The following is a 25,815-nucleotide window of genomic DNA, read 5'->3' as shown; positions in this document are numbered from 1 at the left end:
ACCCATGCTAGTATATATACTAGCATGGGTGCCCGGCGTTGCCCGGGTACTTGGAGGTGTATGTTGAGCAAAAAAAAAAAAAAAAAAAAAAAAAAAAAGTGGTCAATTTTTTAAACTTTGATCCCTATTATTACCCCTTAAAATTTATTGATTTGGGCTCAAATCAAGTTATTAAGTTAGATCCATGTCCAAGGAACGTATATCTAAAATTTCAAGTGATTAGACCCAAAATTGTCGAAGGAGTTTGGTAGAGTTCTCAAAAGTCAAATCGTTGAACTTTGACCCCTTAATTTTTTGGCCGAAAACCGATCACATCAATTTTCCCAAATCTCAGTACCCTGTATATCAAATTTCGAGTCTGTAGACTTAAAATTGACAGAGTTATTGCGTAGGGAAATGTACACACACAGATACACACACAGACAGACACTTTCACTTTTATAAATATATAGATATATGATGAGAATAATGGAAATAGTATTCCGACATAATAGAGAAATAAAAAGGAACAAACCGAGTTATGTGTTCATCAACATTTCATCTTTATTTCGAGACTTCGTCTGGATGAATCAGAATTTATCCAGAGGAAGTCTCGAAATAAATACGAAACGTTTATGAACACATAACCCGGTTTGTTTCTTTTTATTTCACTCTCTCTCTCTCTCTCTCTCTCTCTCTCTCTCTCTCTCTATATATATATATATATATATATATATATATATATATATATGATCGTTCCAAAAGTAAAGACTCCTATATTTTTTTTTTTACCTCAAAAGGTTAAGTTATAACGATGAGGGTGATACTATTAAAACGAACGACCTTTTGTGCCCCCAGAGTTTATTTTTCTACATAGTCATCACTATTCTCAATGCACTTTTGGCAGGGATTCAATGATGCATCTCTGCACATCCATACATAACGAGTTATTTTCTTAGTTTCACACCGTCAATATCTGCAACAGAGATTAAACTTTCAGAGCATGAATGCATAAGTTCAGTCATGACAATGCAGTTTGCAATCTCCTAGTCCATTCAGGCAAAATAAAAAAAAATAGGAGGCATTACGTATACATATGTGATTAATTAGTATGAAGCAAGTTAAAAATATAAGTTATAAAAATAAGGTAACTGAATTAAAAATGATGTTTGGTTTGTTAAATATTTTTGTGGCACAGAAAGAACCATTAACCTGGAAAGTGCATTCCACTTCCTGGAGAAATGAAGAGAATCCTGTGTATGAGTCAGTTAATGGATCTTCTAAACTCTTCCGGTTGGTTCCACCCTGTAAGGGAGAAGGAGTGGGAGACACTGTTTAAGAATTGGCAGGAGATCAAATAGGCTGCGAAGACTTGGCAGAAACTGTTAGAACCAAGTATAATGTATACCTCATGGCAAGAAGTGGTAGGAACTCTATTGAGACGTTAATACGGTTATAAATAAATGCTAAAGGGACGTTTTCTTTTTTTTAAGAATGTGGCCAAATTTGTTGTTTTTATGATGGATATAGCTAAAGCTGTGCTTCGGGAACGCTGTTAAGACAGGCATTTAAGAGCCAATCTTTGTTTTCATCCGTACCTATCTGGTCACAAAACAGTAAAATATCATTCTGATACTTGGATGTCCATTTAAAGGTAAATTTCATAGTTTTTGCCACAAGGCAATTGGAGCTCTCTCCTCAGTGCATGTATCACAGAGTTGAGCGGGGTTTTTTTTTTTTTGGGGGGGGGGGTTGTAATTTTATTTTTTTACTAACCAATCAAGGTCAAAAGCCACTAGAGGATAATGGTTAATTAGATGGAATGATTGTTTCCTATTTACCTCTCCACAAGAGTAGTTATTACACAGTTTGTTTTTAACATGGGTAAAGTAATACCCTCCCCCTCCTCAGGACATTCTGAATGAAAAGAAAAGATTTGAATTGCCTAAATTTAGGATTTCTCCTTCACTGAGCAAGGACAGAAAAAATGCAGTGTCAGAACTGGTACTACACTTTGCTCCAAGCCAAAATTGGAATGATTGTAGGTTGAGTGATGAAATAATTTTTTGTCACTCGTGCACTTATTGATCTGTGCTAAAATAATGTTATTATTTAAAAAACCGTTCTTAACATGGGGAGAGGAGGGTGTTTCTATACTTTAACCTTACAATTGAATAAAAAAACGTGTCAAACTTTAATTAAACTTGGAAATATGATTTAAAAAATAGCGCGGATCAGTAAGTGCACTAGCACCAATTTTTTTATGACAGAATTGAAAATGATTAATGAGATGAACGGAGTTTTATTACTTATGGGGACAGTTTATGCCAAGAATCTGTTAACACTGGATTTAAAGACGACCATGTTGTAATCTGCAGGGAAGTAGTCCCATGGTAATGTCTTCCATAGATTGGAAACTCTTGCAAAGAAGCTCCTTTCATGGAAATTCTGTCTGTTGCTAGGCACACAAAGGGGAAAAAAAACGGAAATTTTTTTTCTGTTGTGGTAGTTTGGGAATTTTTCAGATGAGGATTGATAATTTGTATCGTTTGGACTATTTTCATCTGTGTTATTGACATGTTATATACACAAGTACATGCCAACATTTGGTGGTAGAACGAAGTCATGAATTTAATTACGTTTGTTTTTAAATCTTCAAAACAACTGATAAACTTTTCTAGTTCACAATTTAAAGTAAGTTTTCTCTGTTTATGTTCCACTACTGATATAATTGTATCCTTTTGCATTTGTGCATTTTATAGCAGTAAAATGCTTAGGTAAGTTCAAAGTCTGCAGTATGCAGATTTAGTTAGTATCCCTAGGATTTAAACTGCATTTTTACTTATATATAACTAAGAATAAATAACCGAAAACCGTTTATATATATATATATATATATATATATATATATATATATATATATATATATATATATATATATATATATATATATATAATTTCCAGTTAAACAATGCTGCAGCTCACGAGAGACATTACAGCCAATAAACCGGAATTTATATATATATATATATATATATATATTATATATAAAAATTTTACGACTTAGCAATATTATCATTGAATTACACAGATGTATGGATATCTCGTACTGTTGGATCGTTTTATATTCCACCCACGCAACGCCGAGACACGGATCCTGCTAGTGTGTGTGTGTCTAATATATATATATATATATATATATATAAAACCAAATCTCAAAATATGGATTAATCCCCGGAAAGATAAGCTAAAAAAAAAAAACACATGCCATTTTTTTTTTTTTTTTTATCATAGTTGATGACTCAAGGTAGAAAGGAAACTCGTTTTGTATAAGATGGACTTCAGATATTGAACTTGATAAATTATCTAACATGTTTGTCATTGATGTGGCTATATTTGTGAATGACATAAGCAATTTCTTAGTACAGTAGAACCTTGGGATATGGTGGCCATAGGATTTTTTTTTTTTCTTTTTTTTTTTTCAGGTTACGATGTGGAACACGATGTTTTTTCCTGCCCCTAGTTACAGTATTTACCCCGCCTTACGGTGTTATCTATAATGTTATTTGATTATATACATGTGTATCATATACTGTACTGTATTTTGTTACTAATTTTTAATGGCGTATACCGTAAATTACTATTGTGGTTATCTCTCCTAAATTAGTAACTTCCTTTTAAATAAAAATAACAAACCTGACTAATCAGGTAGATTTTGGTGTATGCAACATACAGGATAATAAACCAGACATGCTTGGCAGATGGCGTGAAGGAATGGCAGGGAGGGGGAGATAATGTTATAGGTTCAAGGAATGAATCCCATAGGCTTTCACTACCCTGCCAGTGTGTTAGTCTGGGGTATTTCCTTGTTCTTGTAGCACCCCTCTATTTATTAGTCTGAAGAGTTGATTTTTATCACTATGTAAAGGCATTTAAAACTTTCCATATACTAATGGCATACTTCCGGGGTGGGTGTGGGGTATTTTGAACATTTCAGATTTACATGACTCTGTATTTGTAAATCAACCATTCTGTAATAAATGTCAATGTGTATTTGTATATAAATTCGTCCCATCTCACAAAAGTTAGCGGTTTAAAAGAAGAAGAAAAAATACTTTTTAGTTCCTTAGAGAAACTATAACAAGTGATGAGGGGGAAATGAAAAAAGCAAATAGCAAGTTAGGCCCACCCCCTTTCCCTCTTCCTGGTCATCTAAAATATATTTGGAAAGACTCTAAAGAAAAGTTGTTTTTATTTTCTTTGTCACCAGGAATAATAATTTCTATATTAAAAATAAAATTACTTTTGTAATCCTATGATCTCTTTTATTTTTATTTTTTAACTGTGAGTGTTCATTCGTTTAATATGCTGTTATCTTGTATATAAAGAAAACTCTGATTCATAATTTTAGACTCGTATAACATTGCATCTAAGAAATTGATATTTGATTCTAACTAGCTAATTTATCTTCTATTATTTCGCTTCAGTTTCTATAAAATAAAAATACTTAAAATCGAGACTTAAATTCACCCTGTTAGGAGGGAAGTAAAGAATACTTGATTCTAATAATATATTTTCATCATGAGACTTTGGAATCATCATCGTCATATTCAATTTAATGTCTGCATTAAAAGATAGACAGCTTAAAAAAAAATTGACTTCCAAACCAACTTATCTCTAGCCAAGTTTTTATTTATCCCCCTTTCTCTTGTTCATTTTTATAACTTGCTCCCATTTTTTTCTCTGCGAATTAAATCTATCTTATCTGTTTTACGCAATGATGTGATCGGTGATCAAACAATCAAACTCGCCTGTTCTACACGTCTCCCTATACTGTCAAGATTTACTCCTACCCGAGGTCATTAATTTTTAAGTTTTTAGTTATTTCATATTATCAACATCCTTTAAACCCAAATAGTGCTTTTGTGTTACGGACATAGGCCTGTGGAGTCGAGGAAAGAGCAAATTGGTTCATTAGGTGAAAATTTGTTGACTCTGGTTAAAAACAACAACAAAAAATCTTTCATTAAATGGTGTTAAAAAGTCGAGCTTTACTTAATAGGGGTAGAGTGTATTTCAGAAAAAAACAAAGTCACCTGTACGTGTTATTGATTATTATTTTAACAATGTTTATTTTAATGAATGCATGCATGCTGCATACCTGTACTTAGTACCTGTACGTGGTTTGAGCCGACTTCATCCTTTGGAGGAAGTGCCTACTAAATTCACAAGCAGTCCCCAGTTCGTATGTATATCCCAATCAAAGGAGATGACATTATTTTTTTCCTCCTGCAGGTAGGTGTCACCATCTCCTTACATACAACATTGTATATTCCCAAATCATCACTGTAAATATCCTGCACACACACACACACACATATATATATATATATATATATATACTAAAGATGAATCCATTAATGTTTATTTACCTACAGCTCTTTTTCCTATCTACTTTAGTCACACAAAATACATGTTTTTAAAATATAACTTAGTTCAACGATTGAGATATATTTGGAAAAAGTCCTGTCCAAATTAACCGTAACAAGTGACCCATCTCACTTAGCTATTTATGTATTTCTCTTGCTCCCTCTCATTTTTTATCCAACCACTCAAATTATTTTCTCTGACTATTTAATAAAAGTGATTATTGTCCTCAAGATAGTTGTCTAATTTAGTGTCCGTACACATAGTTTTCTGTTGTCTAAAAGTTTTGCATTACTTTTGTGTAGGCCAACCCTATTGTTTAGTGCTTTGGTGGCACTTATATAGGATTTGTTACATGTTATGTACTTTAGCATATAGATCACATTTTGGGAGATGCAATTAAAGTTTTTTTTTGTTTTTTTTTCATTTTTGAATGATTGTCTTTGATTTTTAAATGTATACAAATCTTCTGTTATATCGCAAATACCAAATATTGCTTTGTATCAGTTTGTGAATCCTTATGTTGTGTGCTATGATCATGAGAAAAATAAACAACTTCTAAATATAACTACTCAAAAAATAGAACTCAGAAATGATATATACCAATCCCTGACACTCCAAATATTAAGAGGAAATATAAACCACGTAATTGCAAGCTTCAATAAACTCTAATAATATGCCCCCAAAATGTATGAATGACTGCAAGAAAAAAGAGAAAAAAACATGCGCCAAACTTTTAATAAAAAGAACTAACAGATTTCTTAAAACATGCTCAAAACGTGTTGTATGAAAACATAAAATGTAATTCTTAAATATGAGAACTGCTAAAATATTTATAAAAATCTATTATATAAAGGGCAAATTTATGTGCAGCTAAAACTTGAAAAATATACAACTAATCTGGACAAAGTTGGTGTTTTTTTAATTTTTTTACTGGTGTAACCCACAGAAAAATATTTAAAATTCAGAAAAAAAAAAAATACATTCATTTTCGAGGGGGTCAAATAGTCATCATTTAATGTTATCAAAAGACTACACATCTTTTAATATTATATAATCTGAGTAAAGGAAAGTAACTGATTTTTTTTTTTGTTCACAAAGTTATTTTTCTTATTCTGATTTGTTATGTGTATGTCCAGAGAGTGGAAAGGGCTTGGCGGGAGGGATAGAAGTTATGATATTGCTAATATTAAATAAATTTAAAAAAAAAATGTTTAGTCATCTCACTTAATTTATGTGTGTGTGTGTGTGTGTGTATGTATATATATATATATATATATATGCACGCACACAAATTATTTAAAAACGGTTACATATTTCAGAGATGTACCATGATTTCATTGCAGTGGATGTCTTTTTAAAGGTTTTTAAAAACCCAAACAAATCATCAGTAACTCCTGAAATGAAAATAAATCGCATCCTGATGGTCTATGTGTATATTTAAAATTCAAACATTAGTTTTCTATTTTTTGCGCTAACCAGCAATATTATAGCAAGTCTATAAAAATATCTTTTGCTAGTTATATTCCTCTGATGGAAAAATGCCTAATTTTTTAAACTCCATGGAATGAGAAAATAATTGTTTGTAGCGTGTGTTTTTTTTTTTTTTTTTTTTTTTTTAAACAATAAATTTTCTAATTCCCTTATGTATATACCTTAACGCTTTACAGGATGCCAGATATTCAACCGTTATTTCAGAGACTGCCACCGGGAGATCTTTTTTATGATTCTAACCATCCCTTTAAGCACAATTGTTTGGATCTCTCTTGCACTTGACTCTACTAGATATATTGATTAGTTTTTGAAATTTTTGTTAGTGTCTTATGATTACTAGAATGATGGAGGCAAGCATCTAGAAAATGTGATAAGCTCTTGCTTCCAATCATTTAGACTTTTTTTTTTTCAGAGTGAGAGATTGATTCTGCGAACAGACTTTTTTCATTGAAAAAAAAAAGACTTTGCTTGAAAACTTTGAGATCTTGCTATATATTCAATAGTAAATAGTGGAGCAATGACAATGCACAAACACAAGTTTTAAACCATCGTGTGTGTGTGTGTATATATCTTCTAATATATAAAGGGCAAATGTCTGTTAGTGTGTGTGTTTGTGCGTGTGTTTGTATGTCTAGCTAAAAGTAAAATACAAAATGGACCAGCATGAAGTTAACATTGTCTGAAAGGACAGGGACCCGGATCAGGGCTCTACGTTGGGAGTAAAAGTCGCATTTGCAAGTGATTTTTATAAGTGGCGACTAGAAATAATGGAACGCTTTTTTTTTTTTTTTTTTTTTTTTTCGGCGATTGTATTTCTTTCACTGACAATCTTCCAAAGCTCGCTATTGAATGAAAAATATCTTTCAACTATTTTTATAAATAAAACGAACAAAGTTAAATTATTTAAACAATAAAAGTTTAATAGAACAATATACTTTTTTTATTAACGAAGGCTGTTTAAAAAAATATCTGAAGAAATTAGACTGTTTAACCTTCAAGTATCAACATAAAATTTGCTGTATATTAAGAATTACACTTATTAAAAAATACAGAAAAACTTTATGTACATAATCGTCACAGAATGATGTCATATTCCAAAAACCACATAGGTTTGGGTAGTAACTTTTCTATTTGGCTAATAAACGAAAATATTTAGTTGTCAAAAATTAACTAAAGATAAATTTGTCCATAGAGCCCTGCGGATGTATAATATTTAAAATTTAGGGGAAAAAATTCATTTTGTGGGAGTCAACTGGGTCAGTTTTGTTAGGGAGAGGGTTCATTTTTTTCCCTGAATTTCTAATGTTGTCATGTATAATTTTAGAAGAAAAACAATGTATGTATGTATTAATTTTGAAAACCTGCCGAATCATGTTCCGGAAACTATAATTTCTCTTAAAATCATGGTGTCTGTCGTGGGAGTGGGGATAATGTTTAACTTAAAGGTGTTCTGGTAGCCTCCAGGAATTAACAAACCTTTTTTAAGGGGGGGGGGGTCGTTTGTCGAAAGGCAATTCTCCCAAGCATTATCTTCTCCTTTAGTAATAGTTAAAATGTGATATCTGTACTGACCTTTTTTGTGTGTGTGGAAAGGGGGGAGATGAGGTCGCTGGAATCCTGAGACAGATACTACACTTTGATCTTAGCCAAAAGGCCATGAAACCGTCTCCTTTCAAAAAAAAAAAAAAAAGAAAAAACGGAAAAAAGCTTTTAGGGTGTATGTATTCGAAATGTAATAAATATGTCATATTCCTAAAATGAAGTAAATTATTAATTTTGATACTTACTTAGAATTACACTTATTAAAAAAAACCCAAACAAACAAGCAAACAAAACCAAAGAAAAACGAACATTGTTATGAAGTCAGTTCTGAAAATGATTTGAAGCAGTTTACGATATAAAAATCACTTTATCTAATATCTGTTTACACAGTGATCACCACTTATCAAGGCCCGGAAGCCACTCAGGGATAAAGGTTATTGCAAGTACATTACGTTAGTGTGGAGATTTGATGAAATGTTTACTTAAGGGGGCGGTTCATTAGGAATTTGTTAACGTTGGACTTGAAGACATCCAAGTTGTAGTCAGGTGGGAAGCAGGCAGACGGAACAGAGTTGTCATATATCCCCCCCCAGGCATGATCACCTCCTTATTTGATAGTTGTGATTATATAGTATCTGTTCTGTGGTCATGCTATTTTACCTACTTTACTCTCATGGATTACCAACGTCTGCTTTTTGGGGATGTGGCGGGAGGGGTGGTGGTGAAGTAATGTCTGTTTTGTTGTTATATGTCCATCCTTCCAGGCATGATCACCTTTTTTTTTTCAGTAATTGTGATTATGTAATATGCTGTGTTGTCATGATAGTTTACTTTCTTATATTAGTAAAGTGTGCTTTTTTGGGGACAGCGAAGGGGGTGAAGTAATGTCCGTTTTGTTGTCATGTCTATCCTCCTAGGCATGATCATCTCCTTTTGTGGTACTTGTGATTATATAATATCTATTCTGTGGTCATGAAACTTTACACTCATGATTACCAAAGCTTGCTTTTTAGGGTGTGGGGAACGGCTAGCTTAGTGTCCATTTTGTTGCTAATATGTTCATCCTCCCAAGCATGATCACCTCCTTTTTTCGGTAGTTGTAATTATGTAATATCTGGTCTGTGGTCATGATACTTTACTCCAATGTCTTACCAAAGTCTGCTTTTTGGAATATGGAGGGAATGGATAGAGTAGTGTCCGTTTTTATTTTGTTATATGCCCTCCATATACGGTATAATCACGTTGACACACCGGTTCTCATCAGATCACCAAAGTTAAGCAATGTTAAACCTGGTTAGTACCAGATGGGTGACCATTTTGGAATTCTAGGCGCTGTATGTGCTCTTCGCTTATCTCGGCATTTGTTTCCAGTCGTCTTGTACATTCACTTCTCTTTCCACTGGTATTTAACAATGTCGACTCAGGAGAGGTGTGGTGGGAGATTGCGCACCTCTTGCCACAAAAATTTCACACGCAAGCATCTCTTCATGGGTATCCATAGTCTGTTAAAGACTGAAGGAGCCTGTATATGCCCTCCAAAATTTATTTATTTACATAAATTGTACAAAAGTCATAAATTCGACACAAGGCCATTCAAAAGGTGTGGGGGGGGGGCGAGTTTATAGTTATCCTTGTCACTCTACCTTTTTAATTGCACAAACTATTTCTAAATAATTTTCAATCATTTTAATATTACATTCACGGCAGGGGTTGTTCTACTGAATCGATTTTTTTTATGCTACACTTTGATCTTAGGCAAAAGGTCAAGAAACGATAAAATTATTAGGTCGCTGGAATGCTGGGAACTTACATTTATTTGCACAAGATATAAAAAAAATCACAAATTTAAAAAAAAAATTAGGCACAAGGTCAATCAAGTGTGGGAATAATGGGTGTCGTCGGTCATCCTTAGCCACAAATACTTAAAATTCGCTATTTTACTCTTAACTAGAACTATCAGTCACCACAATACCACATTCACTCCAGGGGCTGTCCTATTTAAGTTAAACTCCCATTTTTTTTTTTTTTTTTGAATCATGAATATATCCAGATGCTACACTTTGATCCTCACTAAAATGCCGGGTCTTAACCAAAGCGCCAAGGAACCGTAAAAGTGATAGGTTGCTGGAATGTTGAATTACATTTTTTTCAGCACAGTAAAACAAGAGAGAGGAATGAGTTCAGCGAAAGATAGTTACGGAGGAAGACTGTAAAAGGAGGAGAAGGAAAGAGTCAGCTGGAGGGTGAGATAGAAATTTTCATATAAAGATGTTACACACGATTTCACTTCTATTTAATTTCATATGACCTCGAGCAACAACGGGTAGCCCTGCTGGTGTGTGTGTGTGTGTATATCTATATATCTATAAAAGTGAAAGTGTCTGTCTGTGTGTGTACCTGTGTGTCTACATTTCCCTACGCAATAACTCTGTCAATTTTAAGTCTACAGACTCGAAATTTGATCGAGGTGATCGGTTTTTGGACAGATATTTGGCGATTAAGGGGTCAAAGTTCAACGATTTGACCTTTTGAGAACTCTACCAAACTCCTCCGACAATTTTCGGTCCAAACACTTGAAATTTTAGATATAGGTTAATTGGACATGGATCTAATTTAATAACTTAATTTGAGCCCAAAACAATAAATTTTAAGGGGTCATAATAGGAGTCAAAGTTAAAAAAATTGACCACTTTTTTTTTTTTGCTCAACATACATCTCCAAATACCCGGGCAACGCCAGACACCCATGCTACTATATATATGAAAGTGAACGTTTCGGTGTGTGTGTGTCTGTGTGTGTACATTTCCCTACGCAATAACTCTGTCAATTTTAAGTCTACAGACTCGAAATTTGATATACAGGGTACTGAGATTTGGGAAAATCTTTGATCTTTTTTTCGGACAGAAATTTGGCTGTTAAGGGGTCAAAGGTCAACGATTTGACTTTTGAGAACTCTACCAAACTCCTCCGCCAATTTTGGGTCTAAACACTTGAAAATTTCGATATAGGTTCCTTGGACATGGATCTAATTTAATAATTTGATTTGAGCCCAAAACAATAAATTTTAAGGGGTCATAATAGGGGTCAAAATTTTTAAAAAATTTGACCTCTGCGATCTCTACCTAATTACTCAGACAATTTCTGGTCTAAACATTTGAAATTTTACATAAAGGGTATTCAGAGATAGGGCAAGCTTTTTCTTCGGTTTGGGTCGAAAATTTTTAGTTACCAATATATAAATGTATGTATGTATGTTTGCATGTCTGCCTAAAACTTTTGACAAAGGCGGCGGATTTTACCAAGATCAGTATCGTTATGAAGTTCGACCTTTCATACGACAAATATTGAAAAATTGGCTAAAAACATTAACATCTTAACCTTCAACTAGGCACTTTTAAACAGGTGGGTCGCTTTTTTCGCCGATATTTTTTAAAGATATCCTCTCCTTTCGATTGTCTGGCCTTCATGTAAACGTAAGTCACCTCAGGTTTGCGGTGGTTGTAACCGCAAAAACGTCAGGGTTTTTTTTTTCCGTACTTCTCCTCCTTCGCGCTATGGGTTCGAGCCTACCTTCCTACTACCACTTTTTTTTTTTTTTTTTTGCTCAACATACACATACAAACACCTGGGCAACACCGGGCTGAAATGCTAGTAAATATATATATATATATATATATATAACGATTTAACCTTTGAGAACTCTACCAAACTCCTCCAACAATTTTGGGTCTAAACACTAGTAATTTTAGATATAGGTTGCTTGGACATGGATCTAACTTAATAATTTGATTTGAGCCCAAAACAATAAATGGTAAGGGGTCATAATAGGAGGCAAAGTTTAAAAAATTGACCTTTTTTTTTTTTTTTTTGCTCAGTATACACCTCCAAACACCCGGGCAATGCCGGGCACCCATGCTAGTATATATATAAAAGTGAACGTGTATGTGTGCACATTTTTCTAAACAATAACTCTGTCAATTTTCAGTCTACAGACTCGAAATTTGATATACAGGGTACTGAGATTTGGGAAAATCTTTAATCCGTTTTCAGCCAGAAATTTTGCTGTTAAGGGATCAAAGTTCAACGATTTGACTTTTGAGAACTCTACCAAACTTCTCTGCCAATTTTGGGTATAAACACTTGAAATTTTAGATATAGGTTCCTTGGACATGGATCTAACTTAATAAGTTGATTTGAGCCCAAAACAAATGTTAAGGGGTCATAATAGGGGCCAAAATTTAAAAAAATTGACCCTTTTTTTTTTTTTTTTGCTAGACATACACCTCAAAACACCCGGGCAACGCCAGGCTGAAATGCTAGTTTATATATATATATATATATATATATATATATATATATATATATATATATGAGCAAACAGTTAATGAAATATGTTAAAAAACACTTTGAAATTAGTTAAAAACATGTTTAATCTGTGAAGAGGTATATATATATATATATATATATATATATATATATATATATATATATATATACCTCTTAAAATCAGAACAAAGCCGATTGAAGGCAGCAAATCTTGCACATACAAAAGGCTCTATCCTTTCAGATAGAGCGTTATGACAGTGATATATATACTAGTGTGACCTGTGGAAATTCCATAGGGAACTTATTCATATGTTATATATTGATGTTGATATTCTGTAGATGTTCAGTGTAAATGGAGGCACTCTGATATTATTGTAGCTCTTGTGTTAAAACTGCAAAAGTATTTATCTAAGCTAGCAGGGACGCCTGGCATAGCCCGGTCGTAAAGTACGCTTAAATATGATATTTTAATTCTTGTAGATTTCGTATATATTATTATAGTTAATGTTCTATCGATTTTTTTTAAATATATATTTTAAAGTTGCCATTTAAAAAAAAAATATATATATATATATATATATATATATATATATATATATATATATATATATATATATATCCATATGACTTGGGTGTATCAGCTTGGACTGAAACCAAAACTTATATATATATATATATATATATATATATATATATATATATATATATAAACTGGAATTCCTTTAGCTATAATCAAAACTGAAACCAAAACTTATGAAGAATTCTTGGTAATATTATTTATAAAAAAATAAATAATTTAAGTGACATCAGCTATAACCGAAACCAAAATTTATGAAGAATTCTTGGTAAAATTATTTCTTACAAGAAATGGAAGTCCATAACAATTAATCCATAGTCACTCGGATGTAACCGTGACACACAAAATAACACTTACGCAATCCTATGAATGCATAGATAATAAAAACAATGCACTCATGATTTGAAGAAAAGCAAAAGAGACTTGCTTTTAATCCAGTGTTACACTGTTACAGATAGGGAGGGAATCAGAGATTTAGATCGTAAGAATGCCAATTGTTACATTTTTTTTTTTTTTTAAATCTCTGAAGCATTAATAGAGAGGTTAAATATTAGGAGACTTCAAAATAAGGAGTTGGATATTTGGAAATTCTTGGAGTCTGCGTTGGACCTTATACCCTCCGACTCTGCCACCCTCTTTCAAACTGCATTCTCATAAGTCAAGCTATGTAATTCCGAATATCATAAACAACTATCATATTTCTATGTCGATCTAATCGTTATAATGAGAGCTACAAATAATTGTCCATGAATTTACATTTAAGAAAATTTCTTTTTGCAAAAGTTTCACAACAAAACAAACTTCTACACGTGATATGCAAATATTATCTCCTCATAAATTCTTTCTCATTTTTGGACCACATTTTGTCCTTGGATTTTCTTCCATAAAACAATTTTCTCATGCCAGAGTCAGTAAAATAAATAAAAAAAAAAAAAAAAAAAAATTTGTTACTTTATAATGGTTGAAAATTTTCTTAAAGTTCAAACGGTTTAAAATAGCAAATGTTTTCAGTTTTCTTTTATAATTTTTTTTATCTTTATACATTTTCTTTTGTTTTAATTTTTTTTTCTTTTTGTTTTACATTTTTCTTTTTTTCTTTCTTTTTCTATCTTTTTCTTCTGTCTCTTTTCTTTTTCTTTTTCTTTTCTTTTTCTTTCTCTTTTCTTTTTCTTTCTCTTTTCTTTTTCTTTCTCTTTTTTTCTCTTTCTCTTTCCTTTCTCTTTCCTTTCTCTTTCCTTTCTCTTTCCTTTCTCTTTCCTTTCTCTTTTCTTTCTCTTTTCTTTCTCTTTTCTTTCTCTTTTCTTTCTCTTTTCTTTCTCTTTTCTTTCTCTTTTCTTTCTCTTTTCTTTCTCTTTCCTTTCTCTTTCCCTTCTTTCTCTTTTCTTTCTCTTTTCTTTCTCTTTTCTTTCTCTTTTCTTTCTCTTTTCTTTCTCTTTTCGTTCTCTCTCTTTTCTTTCTCTCTCTTTTCTTTCTCTCTCTTTTCTTTCTCTCTCTTTTCTTTCTCTCTCTTTTCTTTCTCTCTCTTTTCTTTCTCTCTCTTTTCTTTCTCTCTCTTTTCTTTCTCTCTCTTTTCTTTCTCTCTTCTTTCTTTCTCTCTTTTCTTTTCTTTTCTCTTTTCTTTTCTCTCTCTTTTCTTTCTCTCTCTTTTCTTTCTCTATTTGTTTCCTTTTTTTCTTTTTCTTAATACAACCGTTTTGCTCGGTTCAACAATATCAATTGACTATTGGTGCATTTTAATAAACTTTTTTAATTAAAAAAAAAAAAAATTATTCATTGCATCATCTATTTCATAAAAGCTGGTTTAATCAATGTTTGTTTCCATAATTTTTATTTTCTCTGTATCTTATACGCACAAAATACATGCTAAAATATTATTTGGTGTTCTGACCAGTGAAGATTAAAGATATGTTGCAAGGAACGAAATGGTATGAGACTGATAATTAGATCTGTTGGCCCCAGAGAAAAAGATTAAATCTGGAAAGTATAGAGAAATGTGTGCAGAACTGGAGACATTGTTGATTCGGCCATATTGCCAGAATGTTTTTTTTGTTTGTTTTTTTTTTAGGTTAGTAGATGTAGAGCAGTTGAGGTAGCAGTCAGTTGTCAGGAGAAGGCTAGGAAAACATAGGATGTAATAAAAGTGAACTTGAAAAAGAGGGATAAATAAATTCTTGGCTAGAGATAAATTAATTTGGAAGTCAATTTCTAACAGCCGTCCAACACATGCTAGCATGTAAAACATGTTAAACCGAATATGATTGGGATTGAGTTATGCTTGAAAAAAAAAAAAACTTATTTTAATTGCTCTAATTTTACTAAGTTTCTGTCTATTACTCTCACCCTCTCTTCTGTTTATACTCTCACTTGCTCTTAGTTTATATGGCATCTACCATTCTTTCTTTCAGCACATGCACACTCTCTGTTGATTACTAATTGGGGGTAATAATGAAAGAATAAAGATTGGTATAGTCGATTATAGACTATAGTGAATATCACCACAATGATTAATACTATTTATAATGGATCTATGAGAAAGAGGGCCAGAACTGGATCTGTAAACTCATCTTTTCCTGGCTCAAGCAATTTGTAGAAAGATCTTATGTACTTCACTCAAATGAATCTGTCTTTATTAGCAGTCTTAAAATTCTAATCGTTTCAGAAACAAATGTAACCCATTGAGTTTGGGTTAAATTGTTTAAATCCGAGGGTGGGAGTGAATTTGTAAAGCAAGTTAAATTCCAAAGAAAGACAAAGTCCAAAATCAGCTTCTCTAACCTCCCTATCTCCCACTTTAACTAAGAACAGATGGAAGATGGGAGCAAGTGATGGCGAGAGTGATAGGCAGAAACTTAGTAAAAGAAAGATCACTTGGTGTACTAATTACAAATTATGGCTAATAGAACAAGTAAAATCGATTTTTTTAACATAACTCAATCCCAAAACTGAGGCATGTATTTTGTGTTATAAAATATATAAGAAAAAAAACAAAAAAACTTTTCAATACCATTGAATAACAAAAATTTTAAACACTTTTGATTTTCTCTGTACAGCTGTAAAATCCTCCTTGAAGCAGCATATACTTACATCCGACCAACAAATGCCACACACTTGGATTTGATATAACTTTGAAAAGGAGGTATTAATCCCTCGAAATATTAGAAAAACTTGGACACCATATAACACAAGATTGATTGAATATTAAAAAAAAAAAGTTCTCATTCCAATATTCTTTCAATTCACCCGATGTCCATTACATTGCATTGTTACAATATTCTAAATCTCAAACCCATCAATAACATGTGTTTGTATGTACGGATGCTGGTGTCATGAGTTCAATCCCAATCCATGCTGATGACGGCTGAAAGCGAAAAACATGCATGTCTATGGGTATACCTTTTATGCATGTAATAATATTTAATAATAAAAATAAATGCTCCTATACAAATGTAAGGGGTGACTCATTCATTCACACACACACACACACACACACACACATATATATACTAGCAGGGGTACCCGGCGTTGCTCGGTTGTTTAGAGGTGTGTGTGTGTGTGTGTGTCTGTCTAATGAGGGGGGTTAAGGTAAAGAATAAGCGTCGTAATAACCCTGTTTAAATTTAAAAAAAAAACAAAAAACAAAAACAACTTCTCTACAAAATCTGCAAAACCAAAAAAAAAAAAAAATAAATAAAATCAGTGAACAAACGTAAAAATTCTTTAAAAAAGAAATCGGAAAAACAAAAAGGAAAAAATCAGGGTAAAAAAAATGAACGTGTTCGGAAAAACTAAAACAAAAAACACAGCGAAAAAAAAATGTCATAAATAACGTTTCGATTCGGTTAAGTTCATTCCAAGTTTTTTAAGCAGCTACGAAGTAAAGAAAACCCAAACCGGTGTTCTTTCATAAATGTCCCTTGTGAATGATCCCGCAATGGTGTAAAGTGGTGGTGGGGGAAGGAGGAATTTATTAGAAAAGATTTTACTACCTCCATTGATTGTAACCGGTTTTGGCAGTGAATTCTCAGCAGAAAAAATATAGGAATCTAATATTGTTGAGGAAGTGGAGAGTTAATAAGCCTATAACACATCAGATATCGTGCTGCGGTTTGTGCATATTACATTTGCATGAAATGCCTTGATTTTTAATCCTATTAAGGTCAAAATCGGAGGAGAAAAATGAGTTCATTTTATATATATATAGGGAGGAAGATATATAGAGAGATATTTCTTCAAAGCGTTGATGAAGGGGAGACTAAAACGTGCTGTTATGGTTTCAAATGATCTGAAATAACAGCAAGAGGAGACTTGATTCCAAATATTTCTCATTTGTTATATCTTCCCTCTTTTGGAAATATAGTAAAATTATGAATATCTCCAGTATCAAATATACACTATGAAATTTACTTTATGTATGAAAACCAAAGAGGGGAGATATAACATATGAGAAATATTTGGAATCAAATTTCCCCTTGCTGTTTAAATCGAAATGAGAAATTACCTCCATTTTAAACTCTTCTGTATCTTACGATCATTTTCTTCAAATTCTGTTTTTATTTTCTTTAATAATTTTCTACCTTATCGGTTTTCGTAATTTTTGATATAATCATCTTAAAAATACGGTGAATAGATATCATTGTTTTCATGTGAAATTCAGTATTATGATTTCCGAAATTTGTCGTAATAGTGTAGAAGTGCCGAATAATCTTTTAGTGTGATTGTGTGCAATATAGTGAGAAACTGGCATCTACAAAGAAAATACCAAATAAGTATTTAAAATGTTTCTTAGCCGTTTTAACTGGCACTATTAAGACTTACGATGAAATAGTGTTGCTGCCACATTTTTTATTTTTTCTTATTTTTACATTGGAGTCACTACTTATCAAAGCCCGGAGGCCACTCGAGGATAAGGGTTATGGAGTGTACAGTAGTCAATGGGATAATATTATAATCGTTAGTAATGGGTATTTGGTAAATTAGATTATTTAAGGGGGTCGTTCATCAAGAATTTGTTTATGTTGGACTTGAAGACAACCAAGTTGTAGTCAGCTGGGAAGCAGGCAAATGGAAGAGAGTTCCACAGGCGTGTAGTTCTAAGAAGCTTTGTTCATGAAATCTACGTTTTGATTTAGGCACAGATAAAGAGTTGGGGAAATTATTGACAGTGGTTTCAGCTAGATAGGTGTTTTTTGTGAGAGATTGGCGAGGGGGGGCAGAGATCGGTGCTCAGACGAGCACTTGCGATGGGAATAACGATAAAACAGAGACAGACTCGCAACGTCTCTTCTGTGGGAAAGAGGTTGCAGAGAAGAGAAAAGCCCCCCCCCCCCCCCCCACTAAGCTACGAAATCTATTTTGAACTCCGTCCAGGCAGGATAAGCTGCTTCTAGCAGCTAAACTTTATGGAGACACGGCGATTAACTCAGCTTTAGTATAATAATAGTATTTCTCAGATGAATGTTTATTAAGATTTTCTCAGGAGATGATTTTCTAAAAAGTGACCCACTTTTATTAGGTAATATTTTTTTTTTTTTTTTTTTTTTTTTTTCAAATAGAAATCATTAATTTTGTTTAGTGAAGGGTTTAACTTGTTTAGTGCTGTGATATTTCATAGGACTTTTGTCATTTTTAAGTTTTTGCTTTTTATTGAGAAAAAAAAACATTGTTATTAAAACCCTTTTTCATGACAATCGTTGGTATGTTCAATCTTTGTACGCTGTTTATTCAAGGTTGACTGATTTTTTTCTTTTATTGCAACAGTATAAAATGTAAATATCTACTAAACAAAAAAGGAAGTCTTTCAAAAAAAAAAACAAAAAAAAACACACCTTTGTCATTGCATGTTAGTAGTTGATAAACAAGGTTGGAGCTATGTTATTTTTTCTAAAAATAAAATGAAATTTGTGAAAGTCATCTGCTGAGATAAGTAAAATGGGTTGCCATGCAAATTTGAATAGGTGTATAAATAGTCACGCAAGAAATAAATTCCCAGTCACGAATCATACAATTTTTTTTTTTTTTTTTTTTTTTTGTGGTGGCAAACTTTAAATTAAAATAAATCACAGAAAAATATTTTTATTATAGAAATATGTGGTTTATTCCAAAGATTAATTTTTAACATTTATAATTTAAATAACATTTCGAACATATGGTCCTATGGCTCGTACATAATTGGTGTAATCTGAAGGTTCATGTTTTTACAAACTCTACACATTAAATTAAGCTATATTTCGGCAATAACGCATCAAATGTTGTCTTCCAAATTGTCTATTGTGACTAGTTTATCAGCATAAATATCAGACTTTACATATCTACAAAGAAAATAATCGAATGGGGTTAAATTGCATGAACGAGGTCACCAGTTGACAGTTCCATTTCGTGAAATTATTTGTTCGTCAAAATTCAGTAAATTGATTGCATCATTTGCAAACGCTGCTCAGGTATCACTCTATTTATGATGAATTGCAAAACCAAGCTGAACTCAAAATAACCAATAGTTTCCAAATTAAATTAAAGAAAATAGTTTGCCATCTCTAAAACCACCATATATATATATATATATATATATATATATATATATATATATAATATAGAGAGAGAGAGATAAATAGAATAAGTTAAGAAAAGAAAGCATAAAGTTACATTGGACCTTTTTGGTACATTATCAAGTTAATAAGGATTACAGAAAGGGGAATAAAGGAGAAACCTCCTTAGGCATGGCATTTCAAAGATATATATGAGAGAGAGATGATGAAACAAAGATTCTGACGGCATAATCATGTTGACACACCGGTTCTCATTAGATCACTAAAGTTAAGCAATGTTGAGCTTGGTCAGTACCAAATGAGTGACCATTTGGGAATACCAGGCGCTGTATGTAGGAAGATTTCAACACCTCCCTGCAGGAATTGCAAAAACCTAATGTCATTTTCCCTGATAGGGATATACATGCGACTGGGGACCATTTGTAAATTTGATACTCTTGAGATTTCCTCCTTCAAAGGAAGCTGGTTAAACCTTCCAGAGTGGGTGCTGCTCACTTGTCTGTCTGTGTGTGTGTGTTGGATCTGTGAAGGATACAGTTATTTCTGTAGAAAATATTAAGATAGCTCAATTTAATCTAAAGCAAGAATACAGGTTAAAAATATCTGACCAAGATTTTGGCCATTACACATAATTTATCTCCTCCTGCCAACAGCAAGATTTTTCAGATGTAGCTTAATTGCTGATGGTTTATTAACAAATGAGTGAAATTCTCCATCCACCTCCCCCCATCCCTGCCAAGCAGCTCCAAGGCAGCGTGAACACTCATTATTCAGTAAACAACCAACCAACCATTTAGCCACATCTGAGGAATCATGCCATTGGCAGGATGAAATAAATTATGTGTAATGGTTAGAATGTTAATCTAAATTCTTTCTTTTTTAATTTATGCACTATATAATCAAACTTTAAAAATTTAATATGTATATACTATGAACAAATAAAATCAATCAAACTTAATAAAAATAATGAGTTTGGAACGAATAAGTGAATGGCAAAATATTTAAAATCAATATTTAACTCTTTATGACCTGGTTGAACTAATTTGTTCAGTCGTAAATAAATGAATATAACGGCATAAATAAAGTGGGAATTTATTCAAATACGCCTTGTACGCATTAGTTCAGTATGTGGGTAGATGCTAGATACCTTCAGATTGCAACTGTCCATTGCTTTATATTCAGTATGCTGCCATCTGTGTCGGAGAGTAGAGGATTTTGTTTGTTGTCATAAACACACTTTTTCAAACACTATGGATAATATAATCGATCTATGCAATGCAAACATTCTCAGTGGTTATTTAACTAATGAACTTCATAATGAAAGATTGCTAACAGGTGACTGTTTTCTGAAAGTTGAAAGTTCAGTTTTAACAAGTAATAGCTAACAAATGACATAATAATTAACACTTACATCCAGCCGTGGCTGAGTGAATGAGAACAATCTACCCGTGTTGATTAAATAAAGGTTCAGTTTGAAATTCAGCACATTTTGCAAAGTTTGAAATAGTGCACTAGAAGAAGGTTGGTGGTTACATCGGCTTAAACGTGAACATGACAACCAAAATGAGAATATCTGATCAGAGTGAATCTGCAGCATCAGATTGCGTAATTGGAAAGTATAAGATCCGACTCAGACTCCTACGATTCCAAAAATTTAAACTCCAACGTACTGGATTTGAATTTTTGACATCCATATTGCCAGTTTGTGTCATTATCCACTTTATCACAGTTACCTCCCATCCGGTAGATAAATAATAATCCGACAAGCAGGTGTTAATTAAATAAACAAATCTCTGGTTGAATCTCTGTAAATAGGCTTGACTGTTTTGTGTACATTTCAAATACATTACTATATGGCAACAAGAATTCACTCTTGTTTGTATGTATAACATTTATATGGTGTTAAATGAAATATCATATACAGGGTTGTGGAGTTAATCAGGTAGGGGGATTCATTAGTTTATGAGTTTGAGTTGGATTATTTAAAAATTTTAGTTGGTTGAGTCTTTTGTTTCTCCTTAGACGATCATTATGCGTCACTTTTATTTGAATGAACTAAGTTTTTGGTCATTAAAAAACAAACCACAGTGTTTAATTCACAGAACCTCTTAAAAAACACATCCATCCACTTTGAAATCAATCTGCTATAAATATATAATACTAGCTATATCTATCTGTGATGTATCTAATTGCAATTTGTTTTACTATTCTTTTTTAAAACTATTCCTTTATCTTCAATCAAAAGTATATTTTTTATTTTAATCTAAGGGAAGTAACTCTGTATGGACAAATACAGAATTACATCTCCATATATATATATATATATATATATATATATATATATATATATATATATATATATATATATATTTTATTTATTTATTTTATTTTTTTTTTAAGATGGTCATTTGAAAATAGTTTACAATTAGATTATATTTTCTGGAAGATATTAAATTTAATTACATTTTTATTAACATGTTGCAGTGATTCACAAGGTAAACTGGCAAACCAGAACCAAATTATTTTTTTTTTTAGGAAAAAAGCCATCAATGGCAAAAAACGAAGATATATATATAGCGCTCAAGTCAAACTGTTAACAATTTCAGGAGCATTTGGGCTACAGACTCCTCACTCATGGATATATACTTCCTTAATAGAGTTGTGTATGTTCACTTTTACTGTTTGGATCAGTAGATACTTCTCTTTGACACTTGGAACCTGTTTATACATGAAGAAATGAAGCAACATGGTTTTCATCCTGCAGAATAAACGGCTGATGTGCTGACTGTAATATCACACAGGGTTACTGAATCCTTTGCTGAGTGTTTAGTTTCTAGAGCAATAGCTCTTGACAGTTTGGCACAAAGGTTTACCATATCTCAAGAATCCCAATGCTTTTCCTAATATTCATCAATGATCACCTAAATCACATTCTTAGATCATTCATTGACATTTATGCAGATGACACAACCACCTATGGCAACACTTTGAATTGCATTAATGATCCAGATCTTTTTAATTTTCTCTCTTGTGACCTATAACTTGTCGTGCAATGGAGTAAAGGGTGGCTAGTTATTTTTAATACGTCTAAAACACAGCTACTCTCCTATCACTATTAACGTACAAATCCTCACTTTGTCTCAATTGAAATGAAGGCACATTTGTTGAGAAAGTATTCATGCCTTGATAAACTCCTAGGACTAATCTTCACTTCAGACCTAAAATGAAAAATTTGCATCAAATCTGTTGCTATGGTCATCGGAAAAATGGTTGAATCATTCTACTGCTCTAGAAAGTATCTCACTCCTGACATAATTCTCTGACTCTTATAGTGTCAAATACGTCTTAAGATGGAGTACTGTTACCACATTTCCATGGTAGGTACTCGACTGAGCTCCAATCTATGGCTCTCTTGTAAAACATTCATAACAAAAACTCTGTTAGCTACAACCATTGTAAATAATTTTCCTTTCTTTCTCAGTATACTTAAAACTAAACGGAACATCCATGAGCAACATTTTTTTCCCAAGAACTGCCTGTCTGCTTTCCAATTGACTGCAACATGGTCATTTTCAAGTCCAGTATTAACAAATTCCTCCAGAGCCATCCTCTTAAATCAAATTCCAATCCATGATTTTCTTTTCTGATTACTTGTTCAAATAAGGCTATTAATACAAACATGATTTTTATTTATTTCAATACTATTCGGATTTAATGAAATTTAATAAAAAAAAAATGACACTAAGAGAATCTTGCTGACTCTATAGATAATAGTTACAGCTTGAAAGAGTGCTTCCCATGCAATGAGAAGTTTATAGTGTTTGGCAATTTTTTTTTTTTTTTTTTTTTTTCTGAGATGCCCATTGTTTACATTATATACCCCTTTTGGTTAAATACTTTCGCTAGTACATATTGTGAAGGAACATATACGACACTGTGCCTCTCCTCAGGGAGGAGATAATGCCTGAGAGAATGGTATTACTCCCCTCCCCCAAAATAGTTGGATAACAGAACAGGTACTACACTACTCTCCTTTCTGAATTAAACATTGAAAGATAGTGGAGGGTTAGCTTCAGACAGGTACTTAACCTCCATTAGTAATAATGTTGGAACAATTAATCTGAATTGGAAAAATTAGAAATTTTGGGTATCGGAATCAGAAACATTTGTGCATATTCAGAGTCTTAACTTTTATTGTTTGTTGTTTAAAACTTAATTTTCCATTGTGATACTAATGATAAAATGATCGATATTTATTGATTTTAAGCTACCAGTAAAATATACCAGTATATATATCCCCCCCCTCCCTCCAGTGTATTTTTACGTTTTGCACATGTTACGTTGATTTTTACGGTAATCCGAAAAAAAAAATATATATATATATATAACAATAATAACTATCCAGCTAAATATTTAGAGGTTATAAAAGAATTGGAATCAGTAATTGTATTGAAATTGAAAAAAATATTGGAATCGTCCCATCACTAATTAGTAATAGATTTTTAGGACATGTTTTTCTCGTCTGTTGTTATTTTTATAACGTTTTGACCATTAGGTTCTCTGACCTTCTTCAGTTGGATTTTGTCATAATCGGTAACATTTTGGGAATTTCAAATTGAACTTTTTATGTAATCCATGACCGTATAAACTGCATGTTATGAAATTTATGGTGAAGCAAATGGTGCATAATCTACAGCTGCATTTCTTCTGTTCCATTTATGTTTGCTGCCAGTTGGGAGAGACACCTTACTTTTCACTTTATCTGTTTTCTGTAGGTTCAATTCTTTACCCATATCCAAAAATGGAGACCCCGTCAAGTATCAGCAATTTTTGTGAAATTCAGTGTCCCAGTTGAGTCTCTTAAAACTTAAATTATTTATTTTTCTTACTAACTTCCCACGTGAGGTAGGAGTCTAGTTGGGAATCAGTAATTTCTGCAAGAGTTTTTTTTTTTGTTTTACGGTTTGGATTTACATCAACTCCTCCCCATTTCAACCAAGTTCCATCATGGTGGTATCCAAATGTAATTATGTAATAAATTTTTCTTAGTCAAATGTCTATAAAATCAAAGCATACAAAATTTTTTTCTAGGTTTAATGAAAAAATAATTTTTCTTAGTACCGTTAAGCCCCCCCCCCCCCAATGTTTTTCTCTATTGATGGATTATTTGATCTTTTTGTATCCACATATTTGCTTTAAAAGAAATGTCTATTTTTATATTGAGATGATGAGCTGGAAATTTTTATACAGAAGAATGACAATGATATATACAGGAAAAAAAATCAGATAAATGAATAATTTTTTTCCTATTTGCATTTGTTCATTTCTTTTTCTCTTTGTTCTTTTTCCTTTTTCTCTTTGTTCTTTTTCCTTTTTCTCTTTGTTATTTTTCCTTTTTCTCTTTGTTCTTTTTCTCTTTGTTCTTTTTCCTTTTTCTCTTTGTTCTTTTTCCTTTTTCTCTTTGTTCTTTTTCCTTTTTCTCTTTGTTCTTTTTCCTTTTTCTCTTTGTTCTTTTTCCTTTTTCTCTTTGTTCTTTTTCCTTTTTCTCTTTTTCATTTTTTCTTTTCTTTGTTCTTTTTCTTTTTCTCCTTTTTTCTTTGTTTTCCTTTTTCCTTTTCTCTGTTTTCCATTGAGGTGTTATGTAATAAACAAACCAAAGAAAATGAAAAAGAACACAGAAAGGAAAACGAACTGAAAAAGGAAAAGAAAAGGAAAACAAAAAGACAAGGCAAAAGGAAAACAAAGAGAAATGTTTTCCTTTTCTTTTTGTTTTCCTTTTTCAGTTCGTTTTCCTTTTTGTGTTCTTTTTCATTTTCTTTTTGTTTGGTTTGTTTGACATAACACCTCAATGGGTCATTTAATGCTGATGTATAGTAAAAATAGAATAATCATTCTTTGTGATTGTATTGGGAGAAAGAACTGATTCTG

The 25,815-nt window shown here is 32.2% G+C and overlaps 1 protein-coding gene and 1 pseudogene across 1 annotated transcript in view; both read left to right on the top strand.

Annotated features, from left to right (window-relative positions):
- LOC145245925 (lateral signaling target protein 2 homolog) overlaps positions 1-25,815 on the top strand; it is a 169,850-nt gene that overhangs the window by 29,160 nt on the left and 114,875 nt on the right. The window lies entirely within an intron of this gene.
- Positions 9,667-9,783, top strand: LOC145246204 (5S ribosomal RNA; annotated as a pseudogene).

This window comes from Euprymna scolopes, chromosome 23 (assembly GCF_053919585.1).
Source record: "Euprymna scolopes isolate OS-2025 chromosome 23, ASM5391958v1, whole genome shotgun sequence".
In the NCBI taxonomy this organism is placed as follows: domain Eukaryota; kingdom Metazoa; phylum Mollusca; class Cephalopoda; order Sepiida; family Sepiolidae; genus Euprymna; species Euprymna scolopes.
Note: the sequence above shows the minus strand (reverse complement) of the source record. Positions and strands in the feature narration are given on the sequence as shown.